A 13,705-nucleotide genomic window follows, 5' to 3' on the forward strand; every position below is an offset into this window, starting at 1 on the left:
TGACAAACACAAATCATTCCTATGAAATCCCACAAATCATTCCTATGCTAAAAAGACAAATATTATCTGTGAACATCTGGGTTCCCACATTCAAGTTGTAAACAGTAGACCACAACTGTAGCATATGATATGCACATCAGAGACTGCTTCAAATTCCACTGTGTCTCCTAGTACAGTCAAATCTCTTCTTACGTCCACCTCCACTTGCATCCATTTCGCCCAACGTCCGCAGCAAACCTAGAAGTAACGGGCAGGTTTTTCACCGCCCGCGCATGCACAGGAGTGGCAATAAACATCTGCGCATGCACAGAAGTGGTATTGCCGCCCGCACCTACGCACAACGGCGCCTCTCCCAGTGACCCATTTGGACCTCTGGACGGACCTCCAGAATGGATATGGCTGCAGGTAGAGGTTCCACTGTATTTGCTTGGAGTTATGGAAAACGTATCTGCATTACCTGACCTATGATTTCTCTCTTGATCACACCAGACTATGACAGAGAGGCAGAACCCAAGCACTGTGGTGTTATGTGACGATGGCGTTGTTTTTACTCTGTTGAAAGCCTCACTCTTCCTAAAGAAAAAATAAATCAATACCAGGTATGCTCTGTGTCATTTATGTTTTGCCTGTGGAGCTCATTCTCTGCTGTCTGAATGCTACTGCTACACCTTCCCTGGTCTGTCAGCACTGTAAGAAAACCTGCGGTGCTATCATCTCACAGAAGGAATTATTTTTGACCTAGCTAGTGGATTGCTTTTTATGTAACTCAGTAGTCATTATCGTTTCCATTATACCCTTAAGTGAAAGAGGTACTTTACAATGAGAGAATGTGACCAGCAAGAGAAGTATCATTTTAGCAACTGGTTTTTGAGGAATATTAAATAATAAATGCCTTTTCAAAAGGTGGCTTCAGCATGTGTGCGCAATGCGTGCACGCATACTGAAAAAAAAGTATCTGCATTAAGCAATTAATTTGTCTTCCTGTTGAAAGAAATATCATTTCAAGAGGCAAAAGGAAATGTTTACGCTGCAATATCTGGAGGGAATCGTAATGTGCAGTGAGATTCATACATTGGCCCAGATCTAAGAAAATATGGGTTAATCCAGAAAAAGTCAGTGACAGCTAATCCCCACTGAAGTCAATCAGACATAAGCACACACTATGGTTCCACCCCTATCAATGCATGGTTATTAGAATGTAAGGTAAGGGTAAAAGGTAAATGACCCTTGGACGGTTAAGTCCAGTAGGGCAGCGGTGCTCATCTTGCTTTCAGGTTGAGGGAGCCGGCATTTGTCCACAGACAGCTTTCTGGGTCATGTGGCCAGCATGACTAAACTGCTTCTGGCACAACGGAACACCATGACGGAAACCAGAGGGCACGGAAATGCCATTTACCTTCCTGCTGCAGTGGTACCTATTTATCTCCTTGCACTGGTGTGCTTTCAACCTGCTAGGTTGGCAGGAGGTGGGACAGAGCAACAGGAGCTCACCCCATCACGAAGCTTTGAACCGCCGACCTTCTGATATATAACTATGTGCACAGCAGTTCCCTGCATACATCTGGTTTGGGGAGCATCTTACTCTAAACAGAGCAGGGGCAAGAGGGGGCAATCCCCTTGGCTGGCACCTACACTAGCAGCGTGCCAGACACAAGGGAGCTAACATGGCCCACGTGCCTTCAGCTCTTTCAGGGAAAGCTCCACTGCTGCCCAACAGCCCCTCTCACTGCCGCTTTCTGTCCTGTGATTTCTGCCTCTGCCTCCTGCCTCCTCTCTCTTTTGTCTGTGCTCTGTGTTTCTTCTTTCCTTCGATCATTGCTCACTGCTCTCCTGTCATCTTTGCCACTCGTCTTTGTCACTCATCACTCGTCTTCTGTCTTCTGTGCTGCTCCTCCTGTTGCTCCTTGGCCAAATGTGGTGCTGAGGGCAGCGCAGGTAGCTTTATATGGGGTGGGAGAAGACCAGAGTAAAGACTGCTGCACTCTGGTCGGCTCTCATGATCCCCATCCCCCAGGTCTGGCCAGATTGGCCCAAATTCATAAAGTGGTTGGTGGGAACTCCTGGTGTGCCCTGCGGCCGCCCCAGAAATTTACCAATGGCAGGCTACCTAATGGACATTGCTCTGAGGTATCATGGAGCCAGATGCAATGGGTTGCAACCACTGCCCATTATTCACCACACACACTCATTTTAGCCCTTTTGAACATTTGCTCCCCCCCCCCCCAATTTTTATTATTTTTCCCCAAATATCTTAAATACAATACATCTTAACAATATTATTCTCCTTTCAATCTATATCTTATCCGAATTAACCTCCCTCTACGCCTCTTCTGGCTTCTCTACATTGCTCTTACTTAAGCGTGATTACTATATATACATACTATAAATGTCTATAATTCCTCAATAATTTTTTGTATTATACTTTAGACATACATTCCTTATTATATTAAGCATTACATCTTGTGGTCTAACCAAATGTTTACAATAAACGTTATGAGTTTTATTTCAGTCCTGTGAGTTTCTTTATTTATGTACAGTTTCCTCTAAGTATACCATAAATTTGGACCATTCTTTTTGGAATTTCTCATCATCCTGCTGTCGGATTCTTCCAGTCAGCCTTGCTATTTCCGCATACTCCAATACTTTCTGTTTCCATTCTTCAGTTGTCGGAATATCCTGTTGTTTTCATCTCTGTGTGAGGAGTAGTCTTCCTGCTGTTCCCTTTTGCAAAGGGTTTGACTTGCAACTAAGTTATAGTTTGTACCCCACTAGTATATCACTTCCATAAGAAAAGCCTGCTGGATCAGGCCAATGGGACGACAGAGGACAAGATGGTTGGATAGTGTTCTCGAAGCTACCAGCATGAGTTTGACCAAACTGCGGGAGGCAGTGGAAGCAGTGGCGTAGCGTGGGTTGTCAGCACCCGGGGCAAGGCAAGTAATTTGCGCCCCCTAACCCGTGGATTTGCGCCCCCTAACCCTAACCCCCAGATGTTGCGCCCGGTGCGGCCGGGCCCCCCTGCACCCCCCACGCTACGCCACTGAGTGGAAGACAGGAGTGCCTGGCGTGCTCTGTTCCATGGGGTCACAAAGAGTCGGACACGACTAAGCGACTAAATAACAACAAGGTTACCAGATATCCCTGTTTCCCAGGGACAGTCCCCGGATTTACAAATCAGTCCCCATACAAACTCCATGGAAGTTGAAAAGTGTCCCCTGATTCATTGAAAATATCTGGTAACCTTATTCCAAACTTCTGTCATGTCACTTCTCACTTGCCTTTTCTCTAAACTAAAATATCCCAAACACTGCAACCTTTCCCCAGAGGGAGTTGCTCTATCATTTTGGTTGCTCTTTTTCTGAGCTTTTCCCCGACTTTCAAAGATCTTCCCCCCTGCTCACAAAGGGATGCCACCCTTTCTGTGAGCAGCAGATGCAAGACTGCTATCCCAACATTCAAATATTCAACCTTCAAAGTAATTGTTAGTGGGAGCTGTTTATGAAGTGCCTTTATGTGATGCCATGCAAAGCAGTTTTAGGCCTTTATTTATATCCATAGCTCTCACATACTATAAAATTACCTAATTATAAACTCCATCCTCAGTGCATGAATAACGGTATGTTTCACCTGAGGCTTGGCTGCTGCCAAATCTGATATAGTTTAATATGGGGGGGGGGGTGCTTGGGGTTTTTTTTACTGCCATATTTAGAAACTGCATCACCCTTCGATCTTATGGCTCCATTCTGCATGGCAGCTTCCACACAAATTGCACTCTTAATATGACTGCAAATAAATAAGGCAGGAAATGATCCTTCTCCCTTTTTTATCTCTGTGAAGAGTCTCATTAAAGCTAATTGAACTGTTTGCATGTGTGAGAGCTGGATTGGTGAGTGGGGACTGCCTGTCTAGGATGGCAATTTCAAAACCTGTGATTAAAAAAAAAAAAAAAGCCCACAGGAGTAAATGCTTAATTAAGAGCCAGAAAGGCAAGGACGTGAATGATCCTTTGGTTCTCTTTCCTTATTCACACAAATGACTCTTTAGTAAATCACTTGAACTCTATATTCCTTGTATCTTAATCCTATAGGTATAACTGCTTTAGGTTCCTTTGGGCTAAAAAGCAGTGTACAAATATATTCTTGCCCATGCAAAACAAGTACATGCAAGAATGATGCAGCTTTTAAATACAGCTGTCAAAAATTTGTTTTGTTTTGTTTTGAAAGCCATTGGGTTTGTTTTTAGAAGAGATGCTGGTCACAAGCCAACACAAATTTGAATCCATTGGGTTGGCCTGAGTATAGTATGGGAAGAGGTTTTCTCCTGAGTCAGGCCATTCATTCATCTAGTTCAGTGTTTCCCAAAGTGGGTGACACCATCTCCATCGGGGCACTGGAACAACCCATGGGTCTTAATAAGGTTACCAGATTTTTTTTTCAATGAATCCGGGGACGCTTTTCAACTTCAATGGATTTTGTATGGGGAGTGATTTGTAAATCTGGGGACTGTCCCCAGGAAACAGGGACATCTGGTAACCTTATTTAGCCTTGGGTGCAATGGGGGGGGGGGCTTGAATAAAAATAAGTGGTGGTGGAAGCATAAAGAAAGGAGAAACGAGAAGGAATTTTTTTAAAATATAATTTTTATTAAGTTTTCCATATTTTATTACATTTCAGTCTCAAAGAATAAAAAATAATAATAGTAATTCATGACTTAAATCATTGCTTAAATAAAGCATCAACCTCCTTCCTTCCCTCTAATAGACTTCCATATCTCATTAACAATTTCTCCACATTCCTAAATTCACTTTTTTTACCTTAAATCAATCTTTTAACAATCACCTTCTTATAAGTAAATCAGCTCCTTAATTTCCCATTACCAAACATTTCAACTTAAACCTACAAACGTATTCAACTGTTTACAATTTACGAGAAGGAAAATATGGGGGTGGGGGGAAACAACCCTGTTTATACATGTTTCATCTGTTGTGTAATGATGCTTACCGTCAGGTTGGGCACCATTGCAGGCTGGTAACAACGTCTCTCCTGGATCCTGCAGTCATATTAGAGGCGAGGGGTTTTCCCCAGGCTTGGGTGAACCATTTTTGGCTTCACTCAGGGCTGGGAAATGGATTGCAGCTTGCCTGCCTATTTGAACAATGTCAAGTGGGCAGCAATGCTGGCCCCACCCCTTGGGTGGATTGAATTTAGCTGGCAGGCTTCACTCTAGTCCCCCACTCCCATGGATTTTAATCCCGGGGCCTAGACCACCTTCTTCTCCAGTTTTGCAAAACCGTTTGTACATGTTTCATCTGCTGTGCAATGGCGCTTACCGATGTAACATAGAGTTAAAGTTGCAGTGATTCTTTTATTTTCCAAATAAACACACAGATTGCATGTTATAACCAATCAATTGGTGGAGTCCACCAACAGGTCTTAACAAGCGAGCGTGTCGCACATTGTCGGGAACTCTTGCATGCATCGGCAGGAATATGGGCCTATAATGACTTGTTTACAATACAATACTATAAACAGATGACCCCTGCAATGCAGGAATCTCAACTAAAGCAAACATGACAGATGGCCACCCAACCTCTGCTTAAAAACCTCAATTGGAGGACATTCTGCCACCTTCTGAGGGAGACCGTTCCACTGTCGAACAGCTCTTACCATCAGAAAGTTGAGTCAGAACCTCTTTTCTTGTAATATGAAATCATTGGTTTGAGCAGGATAAAGCAAGTTTGCTCCATCTTCCATGTGATAGCCCTTTAGATATTTGTTTGCTATCAGAGCTCCTCTTATCCAGTCTAAACGTACCCAGATCCCTTAATCGTTCCTCATAAGGCTTGATTCTAAGACCCTTGATAAACTTGGTCGCCACCCTCTGCACACACTTCAGCTTGTCAATATGCTTCTTAAATTGGGGTGTCCATGCTCAAACAGTCTTGTCCTGGTGAGCACCTGGCCACTAAATTTTGCACTAGATACAGTTTCTAAACCATCTTCAAAGGCACACCCATTTACAATGCATTACAGTGATCTAATGGCATCGTTGCTTGTTCTGTAAGCAATGGCATTCTGCTTGAATGTTTGATCCTAGTACCACCTGCTAAACAGCAGCTATAAGAAAAGCCATGCCTACTTTAAAAAACTTTGTAAAAGTTAAGGATTTAATTCTGGCTATTGATAAAATGGAATCCAAATTAAAAATCAAATAAGTACCTGGTGACGAGAGCCAGTTTGGTTTAAAATCATTTTTCTTATGCTTTAATCGGCTGATCTATCATTAATGGGGCCTAGAGGGGACTTCTCCATATAGCTGCATCAAATTGTTATTAAAGCAGGAATTGTATAATTAAAGGTGACTGTTCTCCTTTTGCTCCTTACCTTTTACTGAAGGAATTCTATTTTCATTGGACTCATTGAATGATTAAATGCATTTATCAGAGCCATAAGAGGAGTTGAACACATGCCCAGACATGTTTTTCTTGGCAGAAAATGCATTAAATAAGGACCTTCTCGTTGGTTATAAGCAAAGGCACATTTACGGTAGCAAAAATGCATGGAAATTATTAACTGTTGATGTACCATTCTGCTTTTAAAATCGTTGCAAATTGTTACAGTGATGTGCTGAAATCACTAAAATGTGCATTATATGAAGGCCACCAAGGAGCTTCAGATGTTGCTGGATGGAAAGAAGGGCATCTTCCAAAGATCTTAAAACCCAAGTAGGCTCTTATTAGATCATAGCGGACAGCTGACATAACCTGGTGCCAGGTTGTGCACTTTGAACTGTGCTTGGAAATACAGTGGAAGCCAGTAAAACTGTTGTGACATGACAGTCACATGCTTCCTATCACTGGTCTTGGTGTCTTCAGCATTCTGAACCTTTGAAAACTCTGCAAAAGCAGCCCCATGTAGAGTGAATTACAATGGTACAAATGAGATGTAATGATGCTGTGTGTCACAGTGGGCAGATCTGACATTTCTAGGAACAAGTGCTCCTGGCTAGTGCTGAGCCTTGAACATTTAGTTTCTGGGCTAAATCCAGGAGCACATAAACCCAAACTGCAAACTTGAGTCATCATGGGGAATCCAAATTGAGCATATCAGTGCCTGCCTCTACCATGTCATGTGTCAGGGACTGGGCAGAGGAGGAATGGTGGAGATCACCTGCCCAACCTGATCCTTCTAGAGAAGAAGGCAGTTCAGAATTACAACAGGGGTTTGAGGGAGATCACAGCTCAGAGGCAGATGAGGGGGAAAGCTGGGAAATAATGGGAGAGGAGGAGGAAGAAGAAGCACCAGGGGGCAACAGCTGATGGACACAGTGTCTTTAGAAAGCATTCCAGACCCCCCACTCTCCCAGACCCCAACAAGCATTGAAAGTAGAGCAAGAGCTCAAAAGCAATGGTTACTTTTCAGCACCTGTAGCGATGACGCATGAGGAAGTGGGAGAGGTGGAGGGGGTGGAGACTCACTCGGGACAACACCATTATTCCATGAGGCTGTGTTCCAAGACTCTCTCTATGAATATTGAATACAAAGCAGATGGTAAGGACTTTTCCTTGTCTTGTCCATTCCTGGCATCCTGCCTTGGGGGTTGGTTCCTCTGCTGCCTGACACATCTGCTGCTTAGCTCAGTAGTCTTCAGGCAAAGCTATGACAAGGTACAGGGGTTGTGCACATATTTTGAGCCCACCATAGTGGCCCTCTGTCATACTTTAGGCTTTTCAAGCATAGCCACCACAGTTGTCACTTTTGAATTACGTCCATTCTCCTTTCAAAGTGCCCTGTTTCCCCCATATTTATCTCCAATATACTGCTCGGCTTCACACTTTTGCTTGGTAGTGGTCAGACTAATGTACTAATATTTTATATATTTGCAACAACACAATAATTTCTGAGGCCTCTGTGGGAATTAGCTGCTGCTCAACCATTCAAGTTAATGGAAGTTGCATGTCAGCTCCACATGCGTTACACTGAGTGTTTACTCCTATAATTGCACCTGCTATCAACATTATTACACCACTTAGTGTTTTGTGACTCAAAGTGCTAGACTAAACTGGGTGATATATTTAGGGCTCTGACATATCTTTCTCTGACTGATGCCCAAGTAGTGAAAACAGGCAATTATCTACCAAGAAGAGAAGCTTCATGAGATTGAATTAAACTACTTACTCTTGTTGCTAAAGAAATAGCTGGGTTAAATTTTGACAAATCAGCATAGGCAATTTTGGATAACAGTTCTCTCAGCTGCTAAGGCACAACTCTGAACTTTGCTCTGTTCAAAACATCATTTTCATAACAACCATACTGCCTTACAGAGTGACCTTTCCAGATGTATTCAAGCAACCACACAGAACTCCAGGTGTTTAGGAGTGCTGAAACTTTTAATATTTATTTAGAAACCTTCTGAATTAATGCCTTTTTCATGGAAAGAAAATGGTACTGATGCACCTGCACACATGCTTACCGGTGACCTGCTGGACATGTAGCTATTGCAAAGTTCTCACTCAGAAGCCTTTGGGTCTCTGTTTGGGTGCCCCATATGAATTGTTGCAGCCTGAATGGTCACTGGATCCTGCAGGATGGGAAGGACTGGGGGGGAAAAGGAGGGGGGGTCCTGATCCAGTCAAGCTTTGCTCAAGAATTCTGTTCTTCCTAAGCTCTGGTTTTCCTGAATCCTTGAATATTCTTCCGTCCTGACTTCAGGGGTGCTCCTCAACCAGTGGAGGATGGTGCCCATTAGGACTGGCAGGGAGGGCAACAGTAGATGGAACCAGAGCTAATGACTGGTGGAGCTAGAGCCAACGATTGAGGGAACCATCTAATTGTAGTTTTGTCCCCATCCTCCTTCCCGCTGAGTTCCATAAAGGCAACATTGAGACTGGCTAACAGCCAGGGATACCCCCTAGACTGGTCATAAGTCAGGAGGTAGGCAGGTGGGGGCTGGCTCAGGGCAGTTTGGTGGGGCAGCATCTCACTTGCCTTAATGTACTAGTATCTACTGTCTTCAATCTTGCCTCTTGTATGTCCTTCAGTTCTGACTTGCCATTCAGTCCTGACTACTGCTGTTGCCCCACCCAGCTCCTGGTTCAGAACTCCTGACTCACCTCAGACAGCTATGCACAGCCAGTAGTATAAGCTTGTGTATCTCCCACAGATAAATAGCAGTAGCAATAGTGATATGTTTTGTATAAGAAGCTAGCCCTCTTTTCCTCAGTGCCCAACCAGATATGTCCAGGCAGCCTACACAGAACATGAAGGTGATAGCCTTCCCCTGTTTCTTGACCCAGAAGAACCAGTATGCAGATGATAAATATTCCATATGGCCATCATAATGAATAGGCCTATCCTCCATAAATTGATCTTATCCCCTTTGGAAATCATCTACACCGCTGGCTAATTCCATATCTTGTAGTCTCAACAGGGAGGAAGATGGGGATGAAACCACAATTAGTTGATTGTATCTATTATTGGTCCTGGTTCTGCCTGCATCAGTCATTGACTGTGGCTCCTCCTACTGTCAGGCTCCTTTGGTACTATCCTACGAATCCCAACTGCCACCAGCTTCTGCCACTATGTTGGCTGCCTTATTTTTTGCCTCATCACTATAAATAGCCAAAAATGCAACCAGGGCTGCATTTTAAGGGTTTAGCTGCTTCCAAGGCATTTGTAACTTTAATATAAAGTCAGCATTTAAAAAAAAAATCTAGTTGCCTATTTATCTGAGATATGCATTACTTTGTTGCAAAGGGAAAGAAATAACACACACACACAAACACACACACACACCCTTGCAAATAAATGGCTTGAGAATTTATAGAAACTTATCCCTATGAATAAGTAATACTAATAAAAACTAAGCATTTAAACTGAAGCTCACACTGCCAGATCTTACTGTGAAAACAGGAGGAAAAGATTCTCTTTTCTTCCAGAATCTTCAGCACAAATTCAGATCATGTGGAATGTGGATCAATGCTGTGGTTAAACAAGCTCTGAGCCCTTTTCCTTGTGATGAGCAAAGGTTGCTTATAAATGCCTATATTCCCCGTACATCGTGGGCAGCCTCAGAAATCTACAGAGGTGTGTGTGGGGGGGGGGTGTCAATAGCAAGTACAAATCTCTAGTCTTCTTCCTTGTATTTGAAGCTCAAGTTTGTCAGTTCTCCCACTGCAAGATGTATTTACCCCAACACCATGTGAGAACATATTGAGCTTGGAAGATCTCCTGAGATTCAGCACCTGAACCTTGGACTTCATTTCATTCAGAAATGAAATGAAATGAACATTCCCTGTGTCAATTTCCTTTGCTTTGGTTGCAGTCTACATGGAATGAGGGGTTGAGGTTGCCTGAGTGAAATTATTAGGTCTACCAAAGCAACACTATTGATCAAATGGATTCATGTGGAAGCAGCCAATGCTCCATGATGAAGCATTTTTGTAACTAATTGATTGCATGTGCTGCAGAGGATTCATTCAGCCAGACTTCCATAAAGCTGTTCAACTGAGAGTGGAGTCATATTGGCTCCTCAGTGTGAGCTGTCAGTGGATGGACAATCCTATATACATTTACCTGGGACTTACTTCTGAGTCAACACGATATAGGATTGCATTATGAAACAGTAATGCATGCTGAAAGGCGAGAAGGAAGGATAAGCCTTTGAAGAAACTTGAAAATCCCTGCAGCGACATGTAATTGTCTTTTGAAAGCTCTTCCACCATGTAAGCCCTCTTCTGCATCATATTTGAGTGCATATGTGTGTGTGTAGGGTATGCAGCAAGAACACACTAGTTCTGCACCCTCATTGACATTCCCATTGGCCTCTAATACAGATAGGCTGAACTTCTGGTTTTGTACTCACAGAAGGTGCTTTTCCAGGATTCTAAAATGCATGGAAAGCTTCTACAATGATAGAAGGCTGCCATCTTCACACAGTCAACATCCATAAATTGGAAGGTGATGGGGAAGATGATGAGTGACAGTGGAAACTCATCCCTGCTTGCCACACCTGTGTTTTCTGAGCACTTAAAAGTAATGCATGAAAAGTGCCTGACTGATTTGATCACTGGCATTATCTTTTCTAGGGTTTTCCATTTGAGCCCTTCCAGGAACGTAGGAAACTATGTAGGGAGGCCTGAGGAATTTGTTTCTGTGAATTCCAATGTAAAGTGAGCAGCTCAGTTTAGCGCAGAATGGAAATGTAATTATCTTCCAGACAGACAACGTGCCTCTAAAAATGTTGTGATGTAGTTCTTGGCTTAACCCCCCCCCCAAAAAAAAAATGTGTTCAGAATTGTACTTTAGGATAAATATATATTTAGAAATCTGCACATTAAAATAAAGTATGTATTTAAATGAGGAGTTGTGATGAAATAGACATTTAAACATAAAATGTGCGAGTATATATATATCACAAAGAAAGGTAGAAACAGGAACTAATGAGTGGACAAAAGTGTCATTGTCACAGACCAGAAACAGCCTGTTTGTCCATCTAGTCTAGGGAAGGGATAGTGGAGGAAATCCCATTGCAGAAGTGGTAATCCTTATTCTGATGGGATGTGCACACACTTTGAAAACACTTTTAAATCTGCATCATAGTAAACAATTCTTGGTTTGCATGAACTTCTCCCTGTACCCTAACTCTATTTAAACTCTTTTGGCTGATCGTCAAAGAATTGATGCTTTTGAATTATGGTGCTGGAAGAGACTCTTGAGAGTCCCATGGACTGCAAGAAGAACAAACCTATCCATTCTGAACGAAATCTGCCCTGAGTGCTGACTGGAAGGACAGATCGTGAAGCTGAGGCTCCAATACTTTGGCCACCTCATGAGAAGAGAAGACTCCCTGGAAAAGACCCTGATGTTGGGAAAGATGGAGGGCACAAGGAGAAGGGGAAGACAGAGGACGAGATGGTTGGACAGTGTTCTCGAAACTACTGAAATGAGTTTGACCAAACTGTGGGAGGCAGTGGAAGACAGGAGTGCCTGGTGTGCTCTGGTCCATGGGGTCACGAAGAGTCGGACACGACTAAATGACTAAACAACAACAAATTCTATTATTCTCTGTGGTCACAGTACAGCAAAAGTTTGTCATGAATCAGACACGTTGGAGACAACAGGATGAAGGTTAGTCACAAAAAGCTCAAGTGTTATTTCCTGCAACAGGACAGAATTGCCACCACCTTCTGTCAGATTATACTGTGTGTATCTAATACAACCATTTTCGTGCCACATACCTTTCAGGGGCGACAATTTAGTTTTTCTTGCCTTCTCCCTCTAATGTCCAGGATTGTGATGGAGCACTGATGATACACAGATTGGTTGCTGCAATAATTTGCCGCACAAATTGTTATTACTCGATACATATCCTTTAAATGTATCCAAATGCACACATTTATAATCATAGAACTCTCAACCTTTCATGTTAACAGGCCATTTGTATTCTCCCAAGACATTGCTTTTGTATGGAATTTACTATCAGGCAGTGCGTATCAAAGAGCAATGCAATCATGATGAAAACCTACATATACAGTCAAAAGTGGGACCTTGTGAATTGCTATCCGCTATTTCGTGCTGAATTTCAAAAGGGTACTATATTTTCCTTCTAGGGTTCATTACCTTTTCACTGATATGGAGTGGCAGGGGAAGTAGATTGGTTTAAAAATTGTTCAAAGGTCATAGAAAGGGTATTCATACAAACAGTATGGCCTTTTTTCTCCATTGCTTTCCTATTCGGTTTTTTCTCTCTTTCTTCCTCTCAGTTATACTGGGATAATGATTTATGTTACATGTATGTGGCAACCTGGGATTTTTGAGGGTTGTGAGGTATTGCTGGGGCTTTGTGTGGATATTCTTTTGCTTGCTTGCTTTAGAAATGCTTTCACTTCAACCCTTCAATTTATGTTCCATTGTGTCCTGCAGAAATTATTTCTTATTGTACTCATTCCCCAGATCAGCTACTTTTATTATTATGCCCTTTCCAATTCACTAAGGATATTTTTACATTCTGAGAACAGGCATCTTTAAAGTAGAAAAAGTAGTAGACCTACATCTTGCAAATGCAATATTGTTCCATATATATATATATATATATATATATATTTCATGATCCCTGTAAGATCATCTTTAAGCTTCAAATACCTGAAATTGCTGTAAAAATGATTTTCCAGTCAAGAGAGTAACACTGCTCATGGCACATTAAATACTGTATTTGTATATATTCCACACACTGAAAATAAAGTTTGTTGGTCACAATCGAATTCCTACCAGTGGTTTGTAGAAGGGAGGGTTCAGAAGCCCGTTATTCAAGAAGCTCAACATGAACAGATAGTATTTTAAACATTTTTTTACCAGTTCTGTTGGCTAATGAATCCTGAGGTCACATATTGCTAACACGAGGACAAATTACTTCATTTGGTTTGCCAAAACACTCCTTCTTCTTAGCCTTCTATAATGTGAATTATGTCACAGGCCTAATATACCTGAACCATGGCCAACCCTACCATTAGCTAGTGTCATGCAGCTGCCTCAACCAGTAGATGCTGGGAGTGGCTGTGAGATGTTGAAGAACTGTGTGCCACACAGCTCGACCCTGCCCCACCTAAGGTAGCCTGCTGCCCTCAAATGTGGTGGAGGATGCAGTCCCATCACCATCCCATCCTACTTTCTCGAGGAGAGTCCTCTGTTTAGACCTCATTTAATCA

Source organism: Podarcis filfolensis (assembly GCF_964270895.1).
Source record: "Podarcis filfolensis genome assembly, chromosome: 7".
In the NCBI taxonomy this organism is placed as follows: Eukaryota; Metazoa; Chordata; class Lepidosauria; order Squamata; family Lacertidae; genus Podarcis; species Podarcis filfolensis.